Below are 23,747 nucleotides of genomic sequence, written 5' to 3' on the forward strand. Positions count from 1 at the left end.
TAAACTTATACACATTTTGTATATGAATACAACTTCATATAAACAGGAACAATTAATACAGAATTAAAACCTTCATAATTATTTAAAGGGATTTGGTCATCCAGGTGTTTATGTCACTGTGGAATGCCCTGTCAATCAGAGTCACTTGCTCCTGCTAAAGGTCTGACCCATTTCCTCAAGACAACAAACTTACATTTCCCACTTTCCCTCCAACCACCACCTACCAGTAAAACAAAAACACAGAACAATTTACAATTGAGATGAAATTTTAGAACATTAAATTTGTGTAAGTGATGAGAGGAATCTGTCACTTTCTTGCAACTGTGTACTTCACGGAGATTTCCAAACCTGAGAGCATTTTCATTGTTGTGTTTTTAATTTGGAATTATGAGAAAAGCTTCCCAGGTGGTACTATTGGTAAATAATCCACTTGCCAATGCAGGAGACATAAAAAATGTGGGTTTGATTCCTGGGTTGGGAAGATGCCCTGGAGGAGGGCATGGCAACCCACTCCAGTAATTCTTGCCTGGAGAATCCCATGGACAGAGGAGTCCATAGGGTCGGACATGACTGGAGTGACTTAGCATTTGCTCTCCGTCAGATGACCTGGCAAATGGTTGAATAAACAATTGCAATAATAATCATGATAAAGTTACCATTAGTACTATTTTTATTGTTAATAATCATGCTGGGTAATTTCACTGAGCTCTTTTCTCAAATGTGTTGTGGTCTGGATTGGACTAGTCAATGCTTTAGGCTGAGGATAGGAAATACACACTATATACACGAGAGAAAAGAAATATTGTTAGTGCTCCTTTGGGGGCAGTATCTTAGAATGCTGCATCTTCCCCAATCCTTCCTCCACCATAAGGAGGAAAATAGATTGGGATTAGAAACACTGCCTCAAATTCTTTAGCCACTGAAAACTCATGACTGTAGTAGTAAATATCACAAATAGTTTGCAAATGTTTACAGCATACTTTCATTTACATTAATTATTTGGCCATTTATAACACACCTCTTCCCAGTAGTCTTAGTATCTCATATGGCCACAATTCTCAAGTTTGAGAATTGTGTTTCAGCTTTCTGCAGAAAAAAAAAAAAGGCTATTTATGAATAGCAACATAGAGATCATTGCTTCCCCCTTTTCAGGCTTAGAATACAGCAATAAACCACAAGATATTTCTCACACCCTTAAAGAAAGCAGCTTATTTCAGTATTGAGCATCACTTCCCTTTTAATGTTTCACTGATTCTTCCAAGATATTTCATTTTCCCTGATCCATTTCTGATTACAGCCAAGAAGCAAGCCATCTCATAGACTCCAGCTTCTCACAAGCTTCTCATACATTGAGACCCCCATTATGCACAGGTGTTTTCATCCACACATCATGGAAAAATCAGGTGAGAACCATAAAACCAAGATTCTGCCACAGTGCACATAGCCTGGGATTCTCAAACTACAGGGCCAGAGCTGGGCTGCAAGGAGAAGGGGGTTGGTTCCCTGGGCTCCTCGGAGAAGATAGTTAAATTCTGAGGATGCTGAGGGCAAGCTTGAGGCTGATCACTTCATTTCTGATCTCTGCAAAGCTCTAATGGGCCTGATCGTCTTCCCCAGAAGACAGCCTATTCCAATCTGCAGCCTGGTGTCTCACACATCTTCCAGGAGGGAACCTATGAAGCAGAACGACTATAAAATAAACAGTATCCCAGAAATTTAATATGCTTGGTTCATTTATTCATCACACACCAGAGGAAGTCAAAAGATAGCTACTTTCTCTTCTGATCATTATTTTTTTGTTGTCATTTGCAAGCAAACCTACAATACTCAAAACAAAAATTATCTCCTAATAAATATTCTCTCTCTGAAATCAGCTTTTTTAAAAAAATTATTTATCAGAGTATAGTTGTTTTATAATATTGCGCTAGCTTCTGTTATACAATGAAGTGAATCAGCTATGTATATACCTATATCCCCTTCCTCTTAGATATTCTTCCCTACCATCACAACCATCTGTCACTGGAGAGCACCAAGCTGAGCTCCTTGTGCTATATAGCAGGTTCCCACTAGCTATCTACTTTACACAGGGTAGTGTATAAATGTCAATCCCCATCTCCCAATTCATCCCACCCCCTTGTCCCATCTTCATGTCCATGCATCCATTCTCTACATCTGCTTCTCTATTCCTACCCTGAAAATAGGTTCACCTGTACCATTTTTCTAGATCCCATATACATGTGTTAATATATGATATTTGTTTTACTCTTTCTGACATCACTCTGTATGACAGACTAGGTCCATCCACATCTCTAACCAATGAGTCAACTGTGCAACCAAAATATCCACTGATAAATGGATAAAGAAGATGTGGTACTTATATTCAATGGAATATTATTCAGCTATAAAATGAAATCAGCTTTTGATGAGTGTTCCTAACCCTGCTCAGTTTAGTGGATGAAGTGGGTCACGTGATCCAGTCTTGCCACTTGCTTAGATCAGAGTTTGATCTACATGACTCACATCTCATCTAGTTTTACATCACCCATTCCCATAGCTCCGGATACTCAGGAAGCATACTCATTGGAGAGGGTCATGGAAAATAATAGCAATTGTCTTGCCTCCACTATCTACAATGACTGGTGAGCCATTAGGTGAGATTTGTTTTCATAAGCCAGGCTCTTGGGACACTAGAACTGCATTGCTTCTATGCAGAGTCACAAACACTCTGAGTTGCTCCAGACACCGGCGAGTAAGTCTGGATGGATGGATCAGTGAGTATGAACCCCCTGTATTCTCCATATTCCCCATGCAATCCATCCTCACCCCCAGTACAGAGAAAACAATTCACAGCGCTTGCCCTGGTCACAGCTGGGATGCAGAAACAGATTCCACAATCCTGCCTTACAGACATAATGTAACTGGCAAAATATGTACCCCTTCTAAACAAACAAGGCTGTGGGTGAGGAGAGCTGTCTTCTTCTATGGAAGTGAGCACTTCGTCATGACTCCTGCAGACCTCGATGAAGTCAGAGGGATGGAGGATGAGTTTTCACTGCAGGCCAGCTCCCGTCCAAGAGCAAATTCTTCCTTAAGAGAGCTAATGCCCTGTTCATTACCCTTGTAACCTGAGAGAAAACCAACACCCCAACAGCCTACAATCTTACTAGCAAATCTACTGATTCATTAGTAGGATATGGACCACTTCTTATACCAAATGCCTTACCTCTCTGTAGCCATTTTCACTGAAACAATCATGATTCACTTGGTTGGATCTTTCATTTTCCCTTAATGAAATGAATCCTTTCTTAACTTAATCAGGATATTCCTGATCTTTATCTCTTAAGCCTACCATTCTGAGGGTGTCAAAGAAGTTAGTAGAAATCAGAAGGGGCAGCAGAGGATGAGATGGGCATCACTGGCTCTATGGACATGAATTTGAGCAAACTCTAGGAGACAGTGTGGGACAGAGAAGTTTGGCATACTGCAGTTCATGAGGTTGTAGAGTCAGACACAACTTAGTGACTGAACAACAACAGTAAAGAGAGCTGTGATGTTGTCATTTTAAAACAGCATATCCCAGACTTCCCTGGCAGTCCAGTGGTTAAGACTTTGTGTTCCAATGCAGGGGGTGAAGGTTCAATCCCTGGCTGGGAAGCTAAGATCTCGCATGCCTTGAGGCCAAAAAACCTAAACATAAAACAGAAACAATATTGTACAAATTCAACAAAGACTTTAAAAGTGGTCCACATCAAAAACAAACAAACAAAAAAAAACTTTTAAACAGCATATCCAAAAGGGAACATCTCCAAGCTCTGTTCAGAATTAAGAGTGTAGGAGAAGTTCTCTTTACCAGTCCTCACTGCTTCACCAGAATCATAAGCCAGACTCATCTTCTGCTCTGTTTAATACACTGACTGAGGCCGTGGCACCTAAACATATAAGGTTCAGGTGTCTGTGTGTTAGTCACTCAGTTGTGTCCAACTCTTTGGGACCCAGTGGACTGTAGCTGACCAGATTTCTCTGTCCATGGAATTTTCCAGGCAAAAATACTGGAGTGGGTAACCATTCCCTTCTCCAGGGGATCTTCCCAACCCAGGGATTGAACCCATGTCTCCTGCATTGCAGGCAGATTCTTTATCATCTGAGCCACCAGGGAAGCACAAAACACATAAGCACGTGGCTTTAAATTGTTCATGGATTTCTCCTCCTACAAACTGGAAAGAGAGCATGCCAAAAATTAGCAGTACTTGCTCCCAAACCTGATTGTGCTAATTGTTTGTCTTAGTATAATTATATAATTTAAGTACATTTAAGAAACTTGAGGGCTTCCCAAGTAGCTCAGATGGTAAAGAATCTGCCTGCAGTGCAAGAAATCTAGGTTTGATCCCTGGGTCTAAAACCAAAGAGTCATGTTTCTAGGAAAGTGACACTGAGCGTTTTATAATGAATCAATAAATATGACTCTCTAAAGCAGTGCTGACCAATAGAAATATCATGCAAACCACATATGTAAGTTTACATTTTCTTACAGTCACATCTTAAAAGAATGAGTAAAATTCATTTTAATATGTTTTATTTAACCCAATATATCCAGACCATTTTCATTTCAACCTATAATTGTATAAAATTATTGTTGTTGTTCAGTCATGAAGCCATGTCCAACTCTGCGATCCCATGGACTGCAGCATTCTAGGCTTTCCTGTCCTTCACTATCTCCTGGAGTTTACTCAAACTCATGTCCACTGAGTCAATGATGCTATCCAACCATCTCATCCTCTGTCACCCCCTTCTTCTTTTCCCCTCAATCTTCCCCAGTATCAGGGTCTTTTCCAATGAGTCAGCTCTTCACATCAAGTGACCAAAGTATTGGAGCTTCTGCTTCAGCATCAGTCTTTCCAATGAATATTCAGAGTTAATTTCCTTTAGGATGGACTGGGGCAGTGACCAAAACCATCCCAAGGAGAAAATAAAATTATTAATAAGCTATTTTGTGCTCTTTTTTGGTACTTAGTCTTGGAACTCCAGTGTCTATCCCATGCTTCTGGCATATCTTCCTTCTAATCAACCACACTTCAAGTGCTCAGTGGCTGCCTGTGTCAAGAGTCTGGTCTACTGGACCAGACTTGGAAAAATCCCAATTCAATGACTAGAGACAACTATTACAGACTGGGGAGGATTCTTCATAGTTACTGAACTCAGATTTACAGCAAGTATCTGTAAGCTCTCCGTCCATACTAAAAAACCCGACATTGGAAATTTGAAATTTTTCATTATGAGTAGGATGAATGCAAGAAAGAAAACCAGGGACTCAAATCAGTGAAAACATATTCAAAAAAGCGTCTTTGGTGCCACATCAAAAGACTTGGCAAATGAATTTGAGTAAAATGGTGAATGGTATACAAATAGGATTTTTAAAATAATTGTTCATGCTGCTGCTGCTGTTGCTGCTGCTGCTAAGTCTCTTCAGTTGTGTCCGACTCTGTGCGACCCCGTAGATGGCAGCCCACCAGGCTCCCCTGTCCCTGGGATTCTCCAGGCAAGAACACTGGAGTGGGTTGCCATTTCCTTCTCCAATGCATGAAAGTGAAAGTGAAGACACTCAGTCATGTCCCACTCTTAGCGACCCCATGGACTGCAGCCTACCAGGTTCCTCCATCCATGGGATTTTCCAGGCAAGAGTACTGGAGTGGGGTGCCATTGCCTTCTCCGAATTGTTCATGCTAACCCATATTTTAAAAATTGACTTTTATTAACAGTTGCTTGCAGTTTGCTGATTTCTCTTGATCAAGTTGTAAATTTTTATTACAAATTTAAAATTAGGTTCTTAAAAATCTTAACTTGATATGAAACAATTTAAAAATCTTTAAAAGTGGATGTTGACAAACCAGCCTTTTAATAAATAAAAATATAATAATAATAAATATTATGTTGTGTCAGTAATAAAGAAGGTTCTAGTTATCCATTCTAATGGGCAAAAAAGTAAGCACTTGGGGTCTTCAACCCCAATCTTCTGCACCTTTCTTATTGCTGGAATTTCATATTCATTTCTTCTTGTTATATGGCTAGACAGGAAGATGGTAGAAATGAGAAACTGGCATTGTTTCAGCATTACCCTGCCAAGCCTCACATGGAGGAATTCTCAGCTGCTTTTGTCTCCTTGACATGTGATGTTTTGGGCTTCCACAGCATCCACATCTGTAATTGAAAAGGCGGGGGTACCACGCCTGAGGTGCCTTTGGGTCTCCTCTCTTTCACTGTCCTTACCTTGTTCCTTACAGTCCTCTCCGCCTGCCCTGGGTGAGGAGGGCTCCTAGGGAGCCTGATCTGTCTCACGGGTCCACCTTGCCCTCCAGCAGCCTGTAGGTCAGCACCTTCTCTCTTCTCCGTGTCAGGAGGGCTGAAGCCCTTTGGGAGCCTCTCCCATCCCTCACTCTTCTCCCCACTCTGCTCTCACAATTGTAGTCCTTCTGCAGGTAATCGTAAGGAGGACCCTGCCACGTGGGTGGCTCTATGATGGTTCCGGTCTGCTACTTATTTACTGCCCAGACCAGAGCCACGGTGGGAACATGTGCTACCTCCACACGCTCTACTCCTTTACCACCAAATTCCAAGACCTCTCCATTTCCTAACTGTGAAGGTCCTTCCTGGGGATATTCTCTTCAGGGCAGTTGGTGTACAAAAATGTATCATCCTTAATGCCATTCCTGTTGATAAAACCATAACCATTTCTTCCTGTTGTTTAGTGGGGTCCATTCTTTGGCACCCCATGCACTGTAACCCTTCAGGCTCTTCTATCCATGAGATTTCCCAGGCAAGAATACTGGAATGGGTTGCCATTTCTTTCTCCAGGGGATTTTCCCCACCCAGGGATCCAACCCTGGGCTCCTGAATTGGCAGGTGGATTCTTTACCACTGAGACACCAGGGAAGCCTGTAACATTGAACCATTTTACTGTTTCTAAAACATTTGTTGTGAAGATCTCTTTGTTCCCACTGGCAGGTACCACCAGTATGAGGTCACCTGCTGCTGCTGCCCAGCTGTGATTTCTTCCAAGGGTGTGATGGTAACCAGACCAGTGGTAGCAGTGGGGCTGCTCAAAGCCCTCTGGGGTCTACTCCTACCTTTTTCTGATTAACCAAATAACTGGTTAGCAATCACATTGGATAAAAGGGCTTCTGTTATACTTGGAGTGCCTTCAAACTAATTCATTTCGATTGAATTCAACACTATAATTCAACACATATTTACTAAGCATCTCCTATTTGTGAAACTCTCATTGTCACTGACTGCAAGGATTACCAGGCTTAGGAGAAAGCATGAGACAAACAATAAAAATAATTACATAGAGCAAGTAACAAAAGATAGATCATGTTTGGTTAAATAATCAGAAAAATGTTTCATGAAAAAAATGACATTTGAAATAAGCCTTGAAGGATGTGTCAGTTTTCATCACAAAGAAGAATGGATGTTCATGATAGAGATTACAGTATTTTTCTGATTGACAATTTTCCTCTCAATATTGTCAGTACCAACAACTTCCACTGGGGGTTAGATATTATCTTTTTCTCTCCCCGAAAGCTTACCTGGTGGCTCAGAGGGCTTCCCTGGTGGCTCAGAAGGTAAAGAATCTGCCTACAATGCAGGAGACCTGGGTTCGATCCCTGGGTTGGGAAGATTCCCTGGAGGAGGGCACCGCAACCCACTTCAGTGTTCTTGCCTGGAGAATCCCCATGGATCCTGGAATCCCCAGAGGATCCTGGTGGGCTACAGTCAATGGAGTCACAAAGAGTCAAACACAACTGAGCAAGCTAGCACAGCACAGCACAACCTGAAACCGAGCTATGGGACGGAGGGGACAATGTGCTTTGGTAGACTGAAAGTCATTGTCATTTATCAACTCCTGCTTTCAAGGGCAGAAATGACAAATGTGATGCTGAGCCACTCTTTCTTGTCCAGATAAAATATGCTCTAGAAATTGACAAGATGCACACCCACCATTGTCCTCTTTGCTGGCCATCGATACATCAACTCTTCAGTTCAGTCACTCAGTCGTGTCCGACTCCCTGCGACCCCATGAATCTCAGCACACCAGGCCTCTCTGTCCATCACCATCTCCCGGAGTTTACTCAAACTCACATCCATCTTACCAAGTGATAAAAGCCCACAACTGCCAGTGTCAAGATATTGATTTCTCTTGTAGCCAGCAGTAGTTGATGTTGTGCGCACATGTGTGTACACACACACACACACACACACACACACACACACTCACCCCAGAATACACTTTACAGCTTTACATCCAAGTGAATTAAATATATTCCTTTTGGAAAAAGTATTTTCATTTTCCAGGACAAGAGATTTTTCATCCTCTGATTAGAAGTAACTCAAGTAAAACTTTATCAAATTGCTTATAAGGAGACACAACCACCTCAGCTCCACAATTACAAAAAAGTTTTGATTAGTACTATTCATGCTACGTTTCTCAACTCTCTATACTTGCCATGAAAAGGTTAAGTTCCTTTTCTCCAAGAAGAATGGGTAAGCCATTCACAGTATATAGTACAGATACTAAGAAACAAGCATTATATTCTTTGCAAATCCAATTGTATATACCTTTCAAGGTTGTCCATTGTTTTGAGTTATGTTGTCCAACTCTCCTCCATTAGGGTGGATAATGGAGCATGAACTATATTTGGCAAGATCTATGATCTAGGAGTAGACCAAGCCCTAAGCAAAATTATGAAGCAGGAAAAAATATGTCTTCAATATCCTTGGATCTCTTTTTTGAACCATTTCCTTACCTGGCTGCCAAATCTTCCCTCTCTGTGGCCTCTTTCAGATCTTCGCTCTTGAATAATATCCTACAATCAAGATCTTTCTTGTCTTATTCTGTGCTATCAACAGTTATTAATATGTATATGTATCCTGTATTCTATTCCTTAAAAGACTCTGTTCATGAATATTAAAACAAAGAGAGTTTCCTTGATGATAATTTAAGGTGTATGGCTGGCCAAAGAGATTGTTCCTATCCTTCAAATCACATCCTCTCCTATCATACTCAAGGTATTGTGCAACTAAGGAAAAATATATCAAAATGCCTGGTGAACCACAAGCAGCTCCATAAATGAAAGGATTATTACTACAGGTGTCTCAACAAGTAGAGGTTTGCTATGAAACCTTCTGTAAAAACTGAAATGATGAACACTGGGGTACACGTGAACCCCAATGTTAATTGCAGCACTGTTTATAATAGCCAGGACATGGAAGCAACCTAGATGTCCATCAGCAGATGAATGGATAAGAAAGCTGTGGTACATATACACAATTGAGTATTACTCAGCCATTAAAAAGAATACATTTGGATCAGTTCTAATGAGGTGGATGAAACTGGAGCCTATTATACAGAGTGAAGTAAGCCAGAAAGAAAAACACCAATATACTAACGCATATATATGGAATTTAGAAAGATGGTAATGACAACCCTGTATGAGACACAGATGTATAGAACAGTCTTTTGGACTCTGTGCGGGGGGGTGATGATTTGGGAGAATGGCATTAAAACATGTATAATATCATATAAGAAATGAATTGCCAGTCCAGGTTCAATGCAGGATACAGGAAGCTTGGGGCTGGTGCACTGGGATGACCCAGAGGGATGGTATGGGGAGGGAAGTGGGAGAGGAGTTCAGGATGGGGAACACGTGTACACCCATGGCGGATGCGTGTTGATGTATGGCAAAACCAATACAATATTGTAAAGTAAAAAAAATAATAATAAATAAATTAATTAAAAAAAAAAGAAAAAGAAAACTAAAATGATGTATAGCAAAGAAGCAATTACCTTAGGACGCATCTTGCAAGATAAAGCACAAGACTCTCACAGACATGGGTCAAAGCTCTGGCAGCTGGATCTTGAGATACTGAGTGAAGTTGCCATGAAGTTGCCACTCTCATGGCTGGGGTGGGCGTGCACGCATGCACCGTCGTGTGGGCAGGAATAATGACGCAGGTTGCCATTTCCCACTCCAGGGGCTCTTCCCCACCCAGGGATCAAACCTTCATCTCCTGCGTGTCTCTTTCATCACAAGCAGACTTCATCGCTGAGCCACCTGGGAAATCACATCCATAACCACTCAGTGCAAAACAAACATTGAATGCTGCTTTCATTTTCTGCCTTTTTAACAAAAGCAAAACCACTTTAGATTTCTTTCGGTTACCAAAAACAGGTACTAACGTAGGTCTTCCCTAACAGCAAAGTAGTATAAAGCAAACTTTTCAAAAAGTAGGACTTACTTATATCATTAGTATTTCTCTGTCTGCGTAAAGGGTCAGTACCGTACTGGAGCAGGCTGGTAGTGGCTTGCAGTGGCAAACTATGTATATTTCTTGCCCCAGCTCCACAATCAGTGACATCAGGTTGGTAGTTTGAAATCAACTATTATTTACATGGTAGGATATTTACACCATGATAATTGGCAAATACTATTTACCAGAGCTTCCTCCTGCAACCCACGGAGAACCAATTTACTAGTGTGCCCCTGCATGAGGTCAAATTTTTTTATCTTATGGCCCATTGAATTATGCTGTCTTCCTGATGAGTCCTCTTGATTATGCTTCCTCCTTTGCCAATACGACATCAAAGAATTTGATGGCACAGATACATATCTCAACTAACTGTAACAACTAGCCTTGCCATGTCTTTCCTGCTTACTGGTATATTCCAGCACCTACATTGCCTGAAATATAGCATACAAAATATCTTCATCGGTTAAATAGACACTTCCCACATCTATATATGTACTGTTGGTATGAACGCTCCTGCACATACTCACACATACATACACCTGAATATAAGTTAACATGAGAGACATTTATTTTAAAAATACTTAGTAATAGAGGACAATTTTATTTTTTTATGCCTCTTTTTAACAAATTTCATTAGGGCATAGTTGATTTACAATGATGTATTCGTTTCTGCAGGACAGCAAAATGTATCAATTATACACACACATATATCCACTCTTTTTCAGATTATTTTCCCATAAAAGTCATTACAGAGTACTGAGAAGAATTCCCTATGCTATACAGGAGGTTCTTTTTAGTTATCTATTTTATATATACTAGCATGTACATGTTAATCTCAAATTCCCAATTGATCTCTTCCCCACCAGTTTTCCCCTCTGGTAACTGTAAGTTTGTTTTCTACATCCGTGACTCTATTTCTGCTTTGTAAATAAGTTCATCTGTCCTTTTTTTTTAGATTCCATTTATAAGCGGTGTCATGTGACACCTGTCTTCCTCTGTCTGACTTACTTCACTCAATATGACAATCTCTAGGTCCATCCACGCTGCTGTAAGTGGGATTATTTTGTTCTTTTTTGTGTCTGAGTAATATTCCATTGTATATATGTACCACAACTTCTTTATCCATTCCTTTGCTGAGGGACATCTAGGTTGCTTCCATGTCCTGGCTATTGTAAATGGTGCTGCAATGAACACTGGGGTGCATGCATGTGTCATTTCAAATTATGTTTTTCTCTGGATATATGCCCAGGAGTGAAATTATAGGGTCATGTGGTAGGTCTATTTTTAGTTTTTTATATAACGTCCTTACTGTTTGCCATAGTGGCTGTACCAATTTACAGTCCCACGAGCAGTGTAGGAGGATTCCCTCCTACATCCTCTCCAGCATGTCTTGTTTGTAGAGTTTTTTGATGATGGCCATTCTGACCCATGTGTGGGCAACTTCATTGTAGTCTTGAGCTGCATTTCTCTAGGAATTAGTGAGGTTGAGCATCTTTTCATGTGCTTTTTGGGATCCAACGGACAGTTTTATTTTCTATGTTAGAATATTTACTTGGTATATTGCCAAAGATTTAAAACTCCTGGAAAAGAAGTATTAATAACTGACAGGCTAAGAATCTATTTCAACATGTAGAAAAGCCTGGAATGATGCTTTTAAGTTTTAATATGCTCTTAGGAGAAAGACTAACTTTTGAAAGGCAAACTGTCAAAAACAAATCTTTTTAAGTCCTCAAGTTGTACCAATAAGTTTCATGGACAAAATTGCCTAATCGTATCTTATCCTGCTTCCTACTCGAAAATCCTTCCTCTTTCCTTCTTTCCTTATATCCATTCACTCTTCAGGCGGGCTTTAGTGAAAACACCAGTGACCTTCCTTCCAAATGTCAATCTCTAAACCACTTCACAGTCTTTCTCCTCTCTCTGCGGCATATGTCACTGCTGTATTCTGCTGTTAGTCTCATTCTGACCACGTTCAGTCTCATCCAGACCGGCGGTGTGGAACAGCATCCCTCCTCTGGAATTCCTCCAGGCCACTGCCCGCTCTGCAGCCCTTGGCTCTCAACCTCCCTGCTCTCTGACTCTTAACCCCCAGGTATGCTCCACAGTTTGGCTGTCATTCCTCCGTCTCGTGCATGGAATTTTCAGATGTTGGTACATAGAAGGTGCCTGTTAGATAGATGTACATGGCATAAGTGAACACATGTTTCTTAGCCACACACACACTCACGTGCACACTTACACACACAAGTCAACACACCCTTTGTCTCACCCAGCCCTTAGGACACAGCCCTGTGGATGCCTGCCTGCCTGCCTTCCAGCACCAGCCCAAGCTCTCTTTACTGAAATGCTCCTCTTTGCCTCCAGGGGGAGAACTGTGCCTCAGTCCCAGGATGACGCTGAAAGAGCCCTTCATAAAAATCCTCCCCTCTCCTGAGTTCTGTGAGCCTCCACTTGCTTGCTTTTACAGTCTTGGTTATAGGGCTCCCCTTCTCTGCTTTTCTCTCAAAGGTATCATATATTAACACATGTATGTGCAATCTGGTGGGGTGGGGGGGAAGGTATAGATGAACTTATTTTCAAACAATAAATAGAGACAGAGAAGCAGAGAAAAAAACATGGATACCAAATGGAGGAAGGGGGATATGATGATTTGGGAGATTGAGTTGAAATATATACACTATTATGTATAAAATACATAACTAATGAGAACCCACTATATAGCACAGGGAACTCTACTCAGCGCTCTGTGGTGACCCGAATGGAAAGGAAATCCAAGAAAGAGAGGATATATGTATACATGTGGCTGATTCACTTTGCCATACAGCAGAAACTAACACAGCATCGTAAAGCAACAATACTCCAAAAAAAAAAAAAAGTAAATAAAAACAAAAGTAAAAACAAAGCAAAAATAACCACCCAAAAAAAAAAATTTTTTTTTTTAATAAATGTACATCTTTGGCCTACTCTAGTCTTGATTCCAGAGTTCTCTCTTAAAATCACGTGTATACCTGTGGCAGATTCATGTTGATATATGGCAAAACCAATACAATATTGTAAAGTTAAAAAAATAAAATTTAGAAAAAAAAAAATCCCATCTCTACATACTTCTAATTCCCAAATTCAGATTGGGAATTAAACCTCTATTTGTAGATTCTACAGACACTGAAAACCTCACAAGTCCCACACCACACATTTTTTTCTGGGTCAAGCACATTTTACTTTCTGTTAGTGGCACTACTAGATACTACTTAATCCTGTGAGATATCCTCAGGCACCTGTGATTCCTCCCTCTCCCCAGTTTCCATTTTTCACAAATCGTATTTATTTCTGTATCTTGGGCTGCTCGGGGTCTTTGTTGTTGTGCAGGCTTTCCCTGCACAGACAGCAGGGGCTCCTCTCTACTTGTGATGGGGGGGTCTCTCATTGTGGTGGCTTCTGTTGCTGCAGAGGATGGACTCTAGGGCACTCGGGCTTCGGTAGTTGCAGCACATGGGGTCAGTAATTTCAGCCCCCAGGCTCTCAACACAGTCTCAGTAGTTGTGGCACAAGGGTTGAGCTGCTCTACAGCATGTGGGTGGGATCATCCCAGATCAGGGACTGAACTCATGTCTCTACCATTGGCAAGTGAATGGTTTACCACTGAGCCTCCAGGGAAGCCCTCTAATTTCCATTTGTTCACTAAATCCTGCCTGGGATCTCTGCATCACCAACACCAGCTGCCATAGGTCAGGCCTCAGAGGTTTCTCATGCAAACCTTCACAATAAAATGCTTTTCTTCAGTCTACTTACCATACTTTGTTAGACTTATTGTCCTAAAACCCCAATATGATGATGTTACACTTTGGTATTTCCTACTGCCAAGTTCAAAACAGCAATATTTGCATAAGATGATTAACAGACTGCCTCCATCAGAATATTAAAAGTCAGCCTTCTAATATAGATTTTTGAACCTCACTTCAAGCCAGCTGAATCAAAGTATGTCCCAGAAGTCGATATATTCAGCCAGCTCCATGGATGAGCCTTCAGCCCAGTAAAATTTGAGAGTCTCTGGGCTACAGGCTTCTCCATGGGCCAGATAGACCTTTTACCATCTGGCCTCTGACCTTTTTAATCTTATTTTTACCAGTCCCTTCACCCCATGCCTTATACAGCCTTCCTCGTGTCTGGAATGTCCCCTGCCTTTTTGCTGCCAAACTTCACTAGAGCTTAGCCCTAAATCCACTTCCTCTGTGATATTTTTCATGATGCCACTGATTATACCCAGTCCCCAGTCCCTCAGAACCTTCTATGATACCTTCATGACAATGGTATCTAGCTGCATTATAGTCACTGGGCACTGATTTCCTTTATTAAGTCAGGTACTTCTAAAGGACAAGAATCAGGTTTTACAGACCTATTTACCCTCATTTTCTGAAACTTAATAAGTGCTCAATAAAATGATATTTGAATGAATGACTGAGTAAACAGATTGCCCCATCTCCCACCATGATACCAGGAGCACACGCACAGCAACATAGAGAACACACTTCAAAATAAACATAACGGTGCTGATAGCTCCCTGATGAATCTGAAGGTGTCATTCCATCAAACCAAAAGGACCCCAATTCCATTTCTGGAATCCAGAGACCACCAGTTATTATTATATCCAGATATATATATATATAATATATATATATCCAATATGTAATCCATAATATTATATATTATATATTGTGGTATAATTAATATACCACAATTATATCCAGATCATTCTTCATAACCAAGAGCATAGGCAGAGTCAGCTAGTTTATGTTAACAGAGTCAACCGTAGAAAAGCCAAAAGCTAAGACCTAACTCACATCAATGTGTAAGTATTCTCACACCAGTGTATAACTGTGTGTATGTGTGTGTGTGTGTGTGTGTGTGTATGCTCAGTCATGTCCAACTCTTTGCAACCCCATAGACTATAACCCTCCAGGCTCCTCTGTCCATGGAATTTTTCAGGCAATAATACTGGAGCAGGTTGCCATTTCCTTTTTCAGGTGGTCCTCCCAACCCAGGGATTGAGCCTGAGTCCTGTTCATCTCCTGCATTGGCAGGCAGGTTCCTTACCAGCTGAGCCAAATGTATAATTATATATATGTTTTTAAAATCTTGTGTGGCAAGAACAACAACAAAACACACACACACACACACACACACACACACAAAAACAAGGCTCAGACAAGACGTCATCTGTCTTCAGTCTGACAGTTGATAGCATTGTTTGAATAACCCCTGAGTTCATGAATTTGTCCTGTGGCCCAGAGACAGAAAGGAAGGGAATGAGGAGGAGGAGGAGGTCACAGGGTCCCTCCTTTCCAAGAGTTTACAGTATCGGTTGAACCACGTAAATGGCACATGTGGCAAATATCCAAGGATAAAAACAAAGTAAAATGGTGGAAACCGCAAATCAATCTTCTATGAAAACAAAGTCCAATCGTCAGGTAGGATAATCCTTACCTGTTCCTCCTTTTGGAGGGCAGAATAGAACATGATGATTGGAAAAAAAAAAAAAAAAAAAAGAAAACAAAGTCCACAGCTGCTAAGGGAACACAGGGGAGAGGAAGAGATCAGGTTTGCAGTCACAGGATGTTGGCACTGGAAAGGGCTGGGGAGACTGTCTAATGCAATACTTTCCTTTGACAAATGAAAACCAAATACAGAGGGGACTTCTCCAAAAACATTCCAATAATTTGTTTAATCAAGAAAGCTCTCAGGTAATTGTGAGATAAGCCTGGAAAAAGAGAAGGTGAGTTTTACACAGGGATTACTTTGGAGAAGGAAAAAGCATAGGAGGGTGGAGGAGAAGATAGAGGCTTTGAGGGAGGGATAAGAGATGAATGTAGCTTCCCAGGTGGCTCATAGGTAAATCTGCCTGCCAATGTAGGATATGTGGGTTTGATTCCTGGGTCAAGAAGATCCACTGAAGAAGAGAATGACAACCCACTCCAGTATTCTTGCCTGGAGAATCCCATGGACAGAGGAGCCTGGCGGGCTGCTATCCATAGTATCGCGATGAGTCAGACGCAACTGAGCACACACTCACGCAGGAAATAAATGAGTGAATCGTGGGAGACAAAAGCAAAAAGTACTGGGACAAAGGAGAGAGGAATGATGGGAGGTGAGGGTGAGATGCTAAGTGGGAACTGGGGGATCAGCTTTTATGGCTGGAAAGTCTGGGTCAGAGGAAGGGGTGGGATTTGCTATGCATGCAATAGCGGTACAGTGCTGTGCGGGACTTCTTGCCCTAGGAGACTCCAACTCCAGTCAGTTATAAATTGTTGGAGCTGGAAGCACTCTGGAGAATAAGCAGTGAACTCATCCTACAGAGGAACAAGCCCAGGCCAAGAAGGAGGTGATGCAAATGTGTGACCTTTGGAGACACACTGATTCCGGTTTCAAAACTTAGTTCTGCCCTTGATCAGGTACATGTCTTTGAGTCACTTAGTGAAGCTCTTTGAACCTCTATTCCTTTCCTATCAGAATGGGAAAATATTCAGCTCATGGAGTTGTTCTAGGGATTAGGTTCTTCTGACCCAGTGCTGAGGCTGTGAAAAGGGCTCAGTGAATGCTGCTTCTGCACTATGCACTCAGTGCTCCCTTTGCATGAAGAAGGGAAGTGACTTGCCCAAGGTCAGACAGCTGATGGAAAGCAGTGCTGCAGCACAAACCCTATTGTCAGACTTGAAGCCCTGAGCTCCAGTCATAAGAAGCCTGCTCCTCTTGGGGCCTCCCAGTCAGGCTTCCATCCATCATACTATTATCTTCTGAAAGAGGGTCATTCTGGAATTGTCTCGAAAGACTAGGGGAACTCACAGCCAGAACTTCACCTACCCTTTTTCCTGAAGTTCGTCTCTAGTGGTCTTCCAGCCTCGATGAGGGAACAAACTCATCCCAAACAAACCAAAAATAATAAAGAGAGCAGAGCAAAAATGAGTCCTCCATCAAACTATGCATGTCAGTTGGGACAGAGGATGAAGCTGTTTGTTTTGTTTTTTTCCCCCTGAATACAAAGCCAAGTTTGGCTTCATGATTTCCTAGGGATTACAATAATTATGGTCCAGGTTACCAATACAGTTCACATCTGAATATGCCTAATATTTTTCACAACTTGAGTATTGGAAACAAAACTAATGAAAGCCAATCAGTCATGGCCAGACAGAGATGCCAAGTAGACTCAGAGGCTCCAAAACAATAGGATAGTGTTGATGATAAGTATCAATATTCTAGAAAAAGCTGATTTTCATCAGATACCATTTGGGGAATGGGCTAGAGGAATGTGGGCATGTAAATTTTGGATTGTGTGAGAACACTGAGACTTTAAAATATGAATTTTAATATGTAGAACTCGTGCTTTTATCGACGACTTGGGATGGCGCCGTATTTTTTTCTTGCCTATTTTTCATAATGTACTACAATTTTGTTCAAATTGATTAAGCATTTACCATGTCCCAGGGAAAGTGCTGGCACTAGCAAATCAGAGGTAAGTAAGAGAGGGTCTCTATTTTCTATCACGGAGATGTGGATGGACCTAGAGTCTGGTCGTACAGAGTATGTCAGAAAGAGAAGTAATGTGAGAAAAGTAAGTCAGAAAGAGAAAAACAAATATCAAATATTAGCGCATGTATGTAGAGTCTAGAAAAATGGTACAGATGAACCTATTTTCAGCGCAGGAATAGAGATGCAGACGTAGAGCACAGACATGTGGACACAGTGTATTATTGGTAGACGAATTGAGAGATTCAAATTGACATGTATACACCACTATGTCCAAAACAGACAGCGAGTGGGAAGCTGCTGTCTAGCACAGGGAGCTCAGCTCAGGCTCGGTGATGACCTAGAGGGGTGGGAGGGGCTAGGAAGGAGGTCCAAACATGGGGAGGTAAGTATACATATAATTGATTCACTTTATCGTGCAGCAGAAACAAAATAAAAATAATTTTTAAAAATTGTTTCAGTTCTGGGTCAAATCATGACAATCCTCTGCTCTAATCTCTGCACTGTCTCCAGATCACCCATACCGAAGCCTAAGTCTCTGCAGCATTGTGCTCTGAGCTCCCCAGCTTTTGCCCATTGACTTTGTCACCTATCACCCTGTCTGACTCAGGTTAGATACTGAGTCAGACAGGGTGACTGTCTGACTCCTTCCAATACTCCTGTTATCTTGCTGACACGGAATGCTTCAGGCATCCTCCTGCCTTTGTTGAGTGAATGGGCTTTCAGGAGGGACAATTGGGAGATCAGGATTGACATGTACACGTGTCACTTCAGTTGTGGAGAAGGAAAACTCAGAATTTGACCTAGCAATCTGCCGATCGGAAGCTTCCTCTGAGTGTTCATGAGGTGAATAGCCCAGGTAGTGTATTATGAGCTGGCTTCACCATCTGAGCTGAACCACCTGCTCTGGTGTCTCGATTCCCTGGAGGGAAAGCCTGGTCATGCTCATGGCAGTGCGAGATGCCACTGAAGGGCACTGTCCCTTCTATGCCCCCACTATGCACTTTCATCCTGCATGATGCCAGCGAGTTCAGCCTGTCTCTGATGTGCAGAAGCTGGCGATGGTGCAAGGGAACCCAGCCCTGCAACCAAGAAATGCTTTGATTTATTAAAAATCTGGAGTCATTAGGACAGAGCATAATCACTCTATTACACCTATGAAAAGAAAGTGAAAGTGTTAATCACTCAATCTTGTCCAACTCTGTGTGACCCCATGGACTGTAACCCATCAGGCTCCTCTACCTATGGAATTTTCCAGGCAAGAATACTGGAGTGGGTAGCCATTCCCTTCTCCAGGGGATATTCTTGACCCAGGGATCAAACCCAGGTCTTCTGTATTGCAGGCAGATTCTTTACCATCAGAGCCATCAGGAAAGCCGATTATACCTATAACTGATTTAGTCTCAGCACTGTTATAACTGCCTCTAAGTCAATGTGGAAACTAACTTCCAAAACATGGAAACTAACTTCAAGTTAAATGATGACACATTCAAGACTCCTGGACAACTGTATGATCTGGATCCTGGGATAGCAGACACAAGAATACTCGTCCAGTATCTATCACATGTTCCACTCAGTCATGCTCATCCAGTTGGCCTGGTCTCATGCCCATGAACCCTCTTGAAAATAAGGGAGAAGGAGCTCTAGGACTCTGGAGAGACAGTTCCAGTCTCCCAAAAGCAGAGTTGGGGGCGGGGGGGACAGTTTCAGGATCCAGATGGGAGACCGGAGCCCAGGCAATCCACTTAGAAACCACCATGGTGTATGTCAGCCTCAAAAGGGTTGTATCTCGCCCCACAGCAAAAACACAAGAAAATCCAAGTATGTAATGCCAAACAGGGGGTTAGGTGAGGGAGAGGAATATCTTGTAGAGATGGTGTTTGCGCTGGAGAAACATTTCTAAGGGGTCACCCCTGCCTGAGCAATATACCCAAAGCTCTGCATAGAAATTGCATCTCCCACACATCAGTATGGATTGATGTCCTACCCACATCCCCTGCTTTCTCTTCCATCCTCCTGTACTGTGAATGCAACATTCAGTCCCTAAGATTCTAGGCCTATTTGTTGCTCATACTGTCCAGATCTTGGGGGCAGATCCATGACCGAGGATCATGGAATCCCTAGCATACCTGATGAACACCTAACTTGCCATCAGTGTACAGGTCCAGCCTTTCCTGGTGCCTCTCTCGCCCCAGCCAGATGTGTTTATGTGGGCGGTGGGGGATCAAGGGTGGATGGTTAGGAGGTGATCTCAGATCAGAAGTGTGAGGCAATTGTGTTCCTTAATTCCTAACACAGTATCATCCTTGATTGGGTAAATCCTTTTTTAAAATTTTTTATTGAATTATATTTCAACTACAATGTTGTGTTAATTATTCCTATATAGCAAAATGATGCAGTTATACATATATATATTGTTTTTCATAATCTTTTCCATTATGCTTTATCACAGGATATTGAATATTGTTCCCTGTGCTATACACTAGGACCTTGTTGTTTATTCATCCTATATATGATAGCTTGCATCTGCTAATCCCAAACTCCCAATCCAACCCTCTCCCACTTCCTTCCCCCTTGGCAACCACCAGTCTATTCCCTATGACACTGATTCTATTTCTGTTTGCTAGATAGGTTCATTTGCATCATATTTTAAATTCCACATAAAAGTGATATCATATATTTGTCTTTCTCTTTCTGACTTACTTCACTTAGCAGGATAATCTCTAGCTGCTTCTGTGTTGCTACTAATGGCGTTCATGTCATTCTTTTCCATAACTAAGTAGTATTCCATGCTATATATGTACCACATCTTCTTTATCCTTGATCTACTCACCTATTCCTTTTTATTTCCATTCTCCATTCCCAACCACCCAATAACCATTATAGCTACATGTTTCAGTTCAGTCACTCAGTTGTGTCCAATCTTTGCTACCCCACGGACTGCAGCACACCAGGCTTCCTTGTCCATCACTAACTCCCGGTGCTTGCTCAAACTCATGTCCATCAAGTCAGTGATGCCATCCAACCAGCTCATCCTCTGTGGTCCCCTTCTCCTCCTGCCTTTAATCTTTCCCAGCATCAGGGGCTTTTCCAATGAGTCAGCTCTTTGCATCAGGTGGCCAAAGTATTGGAGTTTCAGCTTCAACATCAGTGCTTCCAATGAATATTCAGGACTGATTTCCTTTAGGATTGACTGGTTTGATCTCCTTGCAGTCCAAGGGACTCTCAAGAGTTTTCTCCAATGCCACAGTTCAAAAGCCTCAGTTATTTGGCACTCAGCTATCTTTCTGGTCCAACTCTCACGTCCATACATGACTACTGGAAAAACCATAGCTTTGACTAAACAGACCTTTGTTGGCAAAGTAATGTCTCTGCTTTCTAATATGCTGTCTAGGTTGGTCATAGCTTTTCTTCCAAGGAGAAATTGTCTTTTAATTTCATGGCTGCATTCACCATCTACAGTGATTTTAGAGCCTAAGAAAATAAAGTCTCTCACTGTTTCCATTGTTTGCCCATCTGTTTGCCATGCGTGAAGTGATGGGACCAGATGCCATGATCTTTGTCTTTTGAATATTGAGTTTTAAACCAGTTTTTTCACTTTCATCAAGAGGCTTTTTAGTTCCTCTTTGCTTCCTGCTGTAAGGGTGGTGTCATCTGCATATCTGAGGTTATGATATTTCTCCTGGCAATCTTGATTTCAGCTTATGTTTCACCCAGCCCAGCATTTTGCATGATGTACTCTGCATACAAGTTAAATAAGCAGGTGACAATAAACAGCTTTGACATACTTCTTTTCCATTTTGGAACTAGTCTGGTGTTCCATGTCCAGCTGTAACTGTTGCTTATTGATCTGCATACACATTTCTCAGGAAGCAGGTAAGGTGGCCTGGTATACCCATCCCTTTAACAATTTTCCACAGTTTGTTGTGATCCACAGAGACTTCAGCATAGTCAGTAAAGCAGAAGTAGATGTTTTTCTGGAATTCTGTTGCTTTTTCTATGAACCAACAGATATTGGGAATTTGATCTCTGGTTCCTCTGCTTTTTCTAAATCCATGGTAAACACCTGGAAGTTCTCGGTTCATGATGTACTATTGAAGCCTAGCTTAGAGAATTTTGAGCATTACTTTGTTAGCGTGTGAGATGAGCACAATTGTGTGGTAGTTTAAACATTCTTTGGCATTGCCTTTCTTTGGGGTTAGAATGAAAACTGACTTTTTCCAGTTCTGTGGCCACTGCTGAGTTTTTCAAATTTGCTGGCATTTTGAGTGCAACACTTTCATAGCATCATCTTTTAGGATTTGAGATAGCTCAACTGGAATTCCATCACCTCCACTAGCTTTGTTCGTAGTGATGTTTCCTAAGGCCCACTTGACTTCACATTCCAGGATGTCTGGCTCTAGGCGACTGACTGATCACATCATTGTGGTTATCTAGGTCATTAAGATCTTTTTTGTATAGTTCTTCTGTGTATTCTTGCCACCTCTTCTTAGTATCTTCTGCTTCTGTTAGGTCCAAAACATTTCTGTCCTTTATTGAGCCCATCTTTGCGTGAAATGTTCCCTTGGTATCTCTAATTTTCTTGAAGTGATCTCTAGCCTTTCCCATTCTGTTGTTTTCCTCTATTTCTTTGCACTAATCACTGAGGAAGGCTTTCTTTTTTCTCCTTGCTATTCTTTGGAACTCTGCATTCAGATGAGTATATCTTTCCTTTTCCTTTTTGCCATTAGCATCTCTTTTTTTCTCATCTATTTGAAATGACTCCTCAAACAACCATTTTGCCTTTTTGAACTTCTTTTTCTTGTGGATGGTTTTGATTATCGCCTCCTATACAACGTCATGAGCCTCTATCCATAGTTCTTTGGGCACTCTGTCTCAGATCTAATCCCTTGGATCTGTCACTTCCACTGTATAATAATAAGGGATTTCATTTAAGTCGTACCTGAATGTCCTAATGGTTTTCCCTACTTTCTTCAATTTAAGTCTGAATTTTGCATTAAGGAGTTCATGATATGAACCACAGTCAGCTCCCGGTCTTGTTTTTGCTGACTGTATAGAGCTTCTCCATCTTCAGCTGCAAATAATATAATCAGTCTGATTTCAGTATGAACCATCTGATGATGGTGTAGAGTCATCCCTTGTGTTGTTGAAAGAGGGTGTTTGCTATGACCAGTACATTCTCTTGGCAAAACTCTGTTAGCCTTTGCCCTGTTTCATTTTGTACTCCAAGGCCAAACTTGCCTGTTACTCCAGGTATCTTTTGACTTCCTACTTTTACATTCCAGCCCCCTATGATGAAAAGGATATCTTTTTTTTTTTTTTTTTTGGTGTTAGTTCTAGAAGGTCTTGTAGGTCATCATAAAACTGTTCAACTTCAGCTTCTTCAGCACTAGTGGTTGGGGCATAGACTTGGATTACTGTGATACTGAATGGTTTGCCTTGGAAATGAACAGAGATCCTTCTGTTGTTTTTCAGATTGTTCCCAAATACTGCATTTTGGACTCTTTTGTTGACTATGAGGGCTAGTCCATTTCTTCTAAGGTATTTTTGCCCACAGTAGTAGATACAATGGTCATCTGAATTAAATTCCAGTCCCTTTTAGTTCATTGATTCTTAAAATGTCAATGCTCACGCTTGCCATCTCCTGTTTGACCACTTCCAATTTACCTTTTTCATGTGTTTAATGTCTGCCTTTTTATTTGTGTCTTGGTAAAAACATATTGTTATTTTGTACATCTATTTATAATTTACATAGATACTATCTATGTAAAAAAAAAAAAAAAACTCTATGGACTTCTATGTTTCATTCTTTTTGCCTTTAAGATATGTGCATGCTAGTATGTGTGCTCCAAACTGTGGCCAGGTAGGTGTCAAGGAACATCGGAGCCAGGCAAAGTTACAGTAGTGAAGGCAAATTCTATTCA

General features: G+C 41.4%; 1 non-coding gene across 1 annotated transcript; it reads left to right on the forward strand.

Annotated features, from left to right (window-relative positions):
* Positions 1-15,763: 15,763 nt before the first annotated feature.
* On the forward strand, positions 15,764-15,870 carry LOC112441943 (U8 small nucleolar RNA). Its single transcript, XR_003029896.1, has one exon. It is a non-coding gene; the product is annotated as a U8 small nucleolar RNA (small nucleolar RNA).
* The last annotated feature ends 7,877 nt before the right edge of the window (positions 15,871-23,747 follow it).

The sequence above is a fragment of the Bos taurus genome, chromosome 16 (assembly GCF_002263795.3).
Source record: "Bos taurus isolate L1 Dominette 01449 registration number 42190680 breed Hereford chromosome 16, ARS-UCD2.0, whole genome shotgun sequence".
NCBI classification, from domain to species: domain Eukaryota; kingdom Metazoa; phylum Chordata; class Mammalia; order Artiodactyla; family Bovidae; genus Bos; species Bos taurus.